We start from the raw sequence: 6414 nt of genomic DNA, 5'->3' as shown, positions 1-6414 counted from the left end.
TCCGTAAAATAACTTCTCCTCCCATAAGCGAAAAAAAAATGCATTACATACTTGTCGCCGCTCTCCAGAGCGACGCCAATCATTTTTTTAACCTCTCATTAATAGCGTGATAATACAATTTGGAAAACGCATGCAAAAGCAGAACGTTACGAATCGGCATAACCATAAGATCGTTATCATATGAATTTAAGATGCAATCTTGGAATATGATATCAACATTTCACATTTCATAATATGTCCTTGTTCAATATATTAGTCATCCATTGTCTCCATACAAGCATCACGGAGATACTTGCTTTTGTTTCATACATTCGTTTGCGATTATGTTGGCTACAATATTTGCTTATACATCTTCATGTTCGTGTTACATAGGCTTAAGCCGTAGACTTTCAATATTTGACAGCTTTTCAACGAACTGTGCTATTCTTAAGATGTATCGGACGTGCTCATATACTATACTCGCGATTAATACACTTATATTTAAGTGAATACATGCCGTATAGTTAAAAGCCTTTCTCATCAAAACAAATACTGAATATTGCGTGTTTTCACTCTTTGGTAAGTTTAAACAGTAGCATCTTACAGTCACTTTGTGACCGTTTCTTATATATGCATTGTCGTGGATATTTACGCATAATTAAAGCAATAATTCGTACGTTTACAATACAATGTGTACGTTTCTCAAACATTATACATGTCGCTTTGTTTCTTTTTTCCCAAACATATTTCAAACACAAACGTCACAGTAAATTTAACTGTATTGATATAATATTAACTGTCATGGTGTCAATTGTCATTAGCTGTTACATATATTGGATTAAAAACATATGATACATCGCGTCGTTTATGTAATGTGTTTGAAGTATATTCAACCATTAAGTTCCGAACATGGTGCTAATATGTTGAAATGTAAATCAGTAATGCGCATAAATGCGAATTTTGATATAGGACTGTATAAAACAGCGTTACAACGCATGGGGAAGGACATCAGATTGATTCAGAGCTACGATTTCATAAATGTTTATCTTAGTAAATGCACGTCTATTTTGACACTAGTATACTTTCCATCAACGACGTGATCTTAAGAAGTGAGCTTTAGGAGTTTTGAGATAGAAAATGACATAACAGATATATTCAATGCGTGTTTTATTAGATTAAAAATAATTAAAACTACATGTAACAAGGCTGGCAATAAATAAATAAAAGTATTTTAATGTTAACAGCCTTTCTTTTCTAACATTTAAAATCACTGATTATTTCACTCAGAATATTATTTCTTGACCATGTCTTTAAACATAATCGTGCTTGATGCGAGTCCCACGTGACGGTCATAGCTCATAGTAGTCTGGTCATCTGTTTCAGGTAAATACAAACCATTAAGGTTCATGTAGTAGAAACACTGACTATACCACCAGCCACCTTTGACAATTGCCGCACAATTTATTTCCGGGTATAGGTCGACATCATGATCATACGTAATGAAATCCCTTCCAACCGCGCCGTTTATGAGGATTGTGTAACGGGTATCAACTAGAAAATAGACCAATGTTTAATAAATATAACGTTTAATATAACATGTAAATAATTATCAAACGAGGCTTAGATTTATACCGTGGTGAGCCTTCAATCTATTATTTTTGCATATCATCAATTTATCTGTTACATTATTTTGACGACGTAGCATATATATTTATGAACTTGTTTAAAGAAGTAATCTTACGAATAGACGAACAAACAAATGAATGATAAACCAAACAAAAATACAAACAGTTTAACAAACGAATAAGCAATCGCATAAACAAGTCATTAATTACCGCCTTGCGACATTAAACGTTCCCCAAGATTCAATGTATAGTCCTTGTCTCAAACTGAAATTGCCCTAAACATCATGACATGTTCTTCCGTCGTAGCGTGTAATATTCACGCGAAGTTTAAGGAGACTATTTGATGTTATCTCGTAGATGTATTTAAGTCCTGTGAAATAGAACAACATTTAAATGAACACTGATTTAATAAATACTAACATAGAAAAATCCAGCAGGAGGATAATGCAAAAAATACTTCCCCGGTGCGAGCTACCAAATACATGGGATATAACATCATCGCATTGATGTACATGTACACGCTAAAATCGTGTTATTCTTCGAAAAAGCCCGCCTTTAAAATCCCATATAATTATATATACATATTCCGTTATAACTACACTTTGTCTCGTGGGACTATTGGCTGTCGAAATGTCATTTGTATGAATGTTGATATTACCTGTTTTGACTAATGAAATAGCACAATTTTTTCGGATCTGCTTGTAATTGGTCGACAAACGGAAAATACAACAAAATCGAACACCGTATATGTATACATATATATCATAAGGTGGATTGGGATACTGTACAATAACGTCGGTTGTAGGGGCGGACGTCAGCAAAACATTTACAACTGGCATTGGACTCATACAGACACTAAATAAAATATTATCAGTTACCCTTAGTGATAATACCAAGATGTTTCAAGTTATGGATGGTCTTAGTTTTAAAGTTGAAAATGCCAGTGCTGATATGTTGCAGACTCTTCATGGTTTAAATATAAAGAGTCTGAATCTATGTATTAAGAGGAAACTGAAGCATACGGAGTCGTTGTATCAGGCGTTATCTTCGCTTACACAGCTAGAAATGCTCAGTATTGAAGTGAAATATAGCAGTCCTGGTCTGTGGGAGGCTCGCCATTGTCTAAGTAGCAATAGTCTGAGTATGCGTATTTTGGATGTGAATCATACAGAGTCGTTGCCTCAGTCGCTTTTATCGTTAACTAAAATGGAAACACTAAGTATTAGTTTGGAGCATGACTGTCCTGGTCTGTGGGTGGCTCTGTATGGTCTGAGTATCAAAAGTCTGAGTCTGAGCGGTGGAGTGTGGGGAGGTTTGAAAGTGAACTATACAGAGTCGTTGTCTCAGTCGCTTTTATCGTTAAACCAAATGGAAGCAATTATAATTAGCATGACGTATGACAGTCCCGGCATGTGGGTGGCTCTTCACGGTCTAAATATCAAGATATTGAGACTGTGTCTGCGTGGTGTGAGGAGAGGTTTGAGAGTGGAGCATGAAGAGTCAATGTCTCAGGCGCTATCATCGCTCACACAGCCGGAGACGCTTACACTATACGTAGATACATACATTGCGTTGCAGGTACCACGATCATTGAAGTATTTGAATATTTACTCTAACATAATGCCCGATACAAATTACGGGACCTCGAGGGCAGACTGGCTGCATGTACGTATCAAATTGAGATTAAGCTAGAATATTGTTGTGCTTCCAGAGTTGATCCCCTAGAACGAATCCTACTTCAGAAATACATTCCAATTCAACAGGAACTGGTTTCCCGGACAAACGTTGTTGTTATACTATTCCGAATATATGAATGGCTGGATGTATTCGGTTCTTCCATGTCTGTACGTGACATTGGCGGTATTGATGATGCTTCTCACGATGACCTTAGTGTTAAAGGTGATGCTCATGAATGATTCGTCACATATGTGGATGCTTACACAATTAATCGGATTTCAATACAATTTCAGATAAATCCAGATTAAAACTAATCAAGTAGTGTCTGTTGTTGATATAATGATACGAAATACACTTTTAACAATTATTGAAGTGTTGGTATTACGTTTTTGACACAATGTGTAAAGTGATGTAGTATGTTTTTGTTTTAGACATCAAAATTAAGATATAACATTATGCCTGCATAGTTTGTTGTCGATTATTCCATAAATGTTATTTGTCAAGAAAATATACAAGACAACAATATTAGTTCGAGTTTGAACGGATCTAAGACAAATTTGTATTAAAATTCAATGACAAATATGCATGTTTATTTTACACCTATCTTTAAAAGATCGACCAAAAGCTGTTCTGTAACAATTATGTATAATAAAAAAAAAAGACGCTCTTGAGTCGTGAATGATATTTTCAAATTAAGGAACAACATGACGCGTTGATACTTGTTGCTACATAGCAAGTCGCCAACTACAGCTACGCGAAAATAACACATAATACAATTATATCACGTTTATGTTATATTTAAATGTTATTGTGTATGCTTTAGTAAAGCCTGACTTTTATAATGCATTACACAATCTGAAATATAATGATACAATTTTATAAATGCGCTTCTAAGCATGCGTATTTAAGTGCACACGTTACAAACTATTGTCAAAGCATTTGACTTCGGTTATTAATATTTTTCTATAGAATTTAAGCCGCTCAAAGCTTTAGAATAAATAAATAATGATTTCATGTAATTTTCGTACACAGTGCTTGTCATTTTGGTCGTTTGCAAAAAAACAGAGGGCCGAAATTGTCGCCAATGAAAAGTATCGATTCAAGATGTACACGAAATGGAGTATTATAATTTATCATTGCATGCAGATTCAACCGTTTAGTAGTATGCTCTCAAATATGCATGTTATATATGTATACATTTCTAATTTGTTACAAGTATCGATAGTTTATGATTTTTAATGCTGTTCCTTTTTTATATTGAACGAATGATACTTATGTTTTTTTATTTAAATTAAATAGTTTAAAAGGATTGTTGTCGATTTATCTAGAAATAATAATGCTTTTAGCTTTGTTATATTGTTGATGATGATTATGATGAAAAAGATGATTGTGATGATGATGATTATGATGATGATAATGACTGGGATGATGATAGTGATGATGATGATGATTATGATGATAATGACGACGACGAAGACGATGACGATGATGATGATGATGATGATCCTGCTGCTGTTTCTGCTGCTGTTTTTGATGATGATGTGTTTTAAAGACATTAACATTACCCACTTGGAACTTGCTAGAGTTACCAAAACATCGGAGAGCAAATTCGAAATAAATTAACGTGACAATAATGAATATCAAATAATGTAAGTAAATAATAATAATAATAAAAATAATGCTTTAAGGGCTATTTAAACAAACTTGAAAAGTGGCCGTTTCCAATAATATCCCGCAAGAATTGAATTGTTTACATTATTTATTATAAATCTGTATTTAAATAAATAAGAACATTTGCAATTAATCGAAACCAATTAACATACATCGCGAAAATAATTTAGTGTCACTAAATACACATAGCATATTTATATATTTTAAGATAGAACGTTGTGAAAGAAAATTGTACAAAAGTGTTTTGGCATTTTGGTTCCGTACATAGTTGCATTATATGACACATAAAACAGTTTCATTTTACATAATAAAGTGTGCATTACTTAATCAATTAACATAAAACAAATATCATTTGCTATTTGATCGAATTTATTCTAAAAAAAAAAGATCTAGCAAGTTCGTTTTGTGAAATTAGTTGTAACCAACATAAACTTGTTTAAGACAGTATTATGAACATTTGATCGTCCTCACCACTAGAACATTTTTAAAATGCAATAAGAAACAAGTAATAGGAACACATGTATACTGAGCTAACGCTATCAAGAAGACAAAAGGTGGGTCCATAAATAAAGTAGTTTATATGGTATACCCACAGTATTTCCTTGAATAAAAGACAAGTTGTAATCTTTTGAAATTAACACTATCCTTACACACATTTTCGAAATTCTGGTAATGATAGTGACTGCAGTTCAAGTTCTCATTCTGTGATATAACTTTACATGTTTCCACAGAGAAGGAACACTAACGCTGATAATGCTGTAGCTCCAGGCCCAATGACCAGCATCAGTACGCCCTGCCATTTCCGATTTTCTCTATCTCTCTCTACTGATTGACAGCCAAGTCCTAAGGCCCCTCCCTCACAGACAGTCATTGGTTCGCCTCTTTCCCATGTATCGAGTTTCAGCTCTTGTAGTCGTTCTCTGTCCCCGTCTGGGCAGGAGTCTTCCGCCCAGCAGACCCGTATGCCAACGTTCAAGTTTGGAGTTTTGCAACCTCTAATGATTGTATGTAACCTACCAATTCCAGTTTTGCAAATAAACAAATGTGTGTAGTCTGCATACGCTAATCAGAGACGACACTTTCCACTTTTTGTAAATTAAAGTCTCTTCTTAGCGAAAATCCAGTCATGGCGGAGTGTCCACCCTGATTAGTCTATATGGACTGCAAAGGCTATATGGACTGAGTAAGTTTGAAGGCAAGGTCTGCATCTAAGCTGCTAACAAGCAAAATTACTGCTTAATATGTACATCCAAAATTCAAGTTATTGCTCGGAAACCGGTTATATATTTGTAGTTCCAATGACCTTGGTTCAATTGGCCCCAAAAGCCATCCGACCCTATGTTTTCATGTAAGCTGTATTGAAACAAAATTACAGATCAATATCTTCATCCCAACTAGAGTTATCGAGGGGAAACACTATTTTATTATAAGAACCAGTGACCATGACACCACAGGGCCCAAA

The sequence above is a fragment of the Dreissena polymorpha genome, chromosome 9, assembly GCF_020536995.1.
Source record: "Dreissena polymorpha isolate Duluth1 chromosome 9, UMN_Dpol_1.0, whole genome shotgun sequence".
Lineage (NCBI taxonomy): Eukaryota > Metazoa > Mollusca > Bivalvia > Myida > Dreissenidae > Dreissena > Dreissena polymorpha.
The sequence above is the reverse complement of the archived record's forward strand: the minus strand, read 5'-3'. Positions refer to the sequence as shown.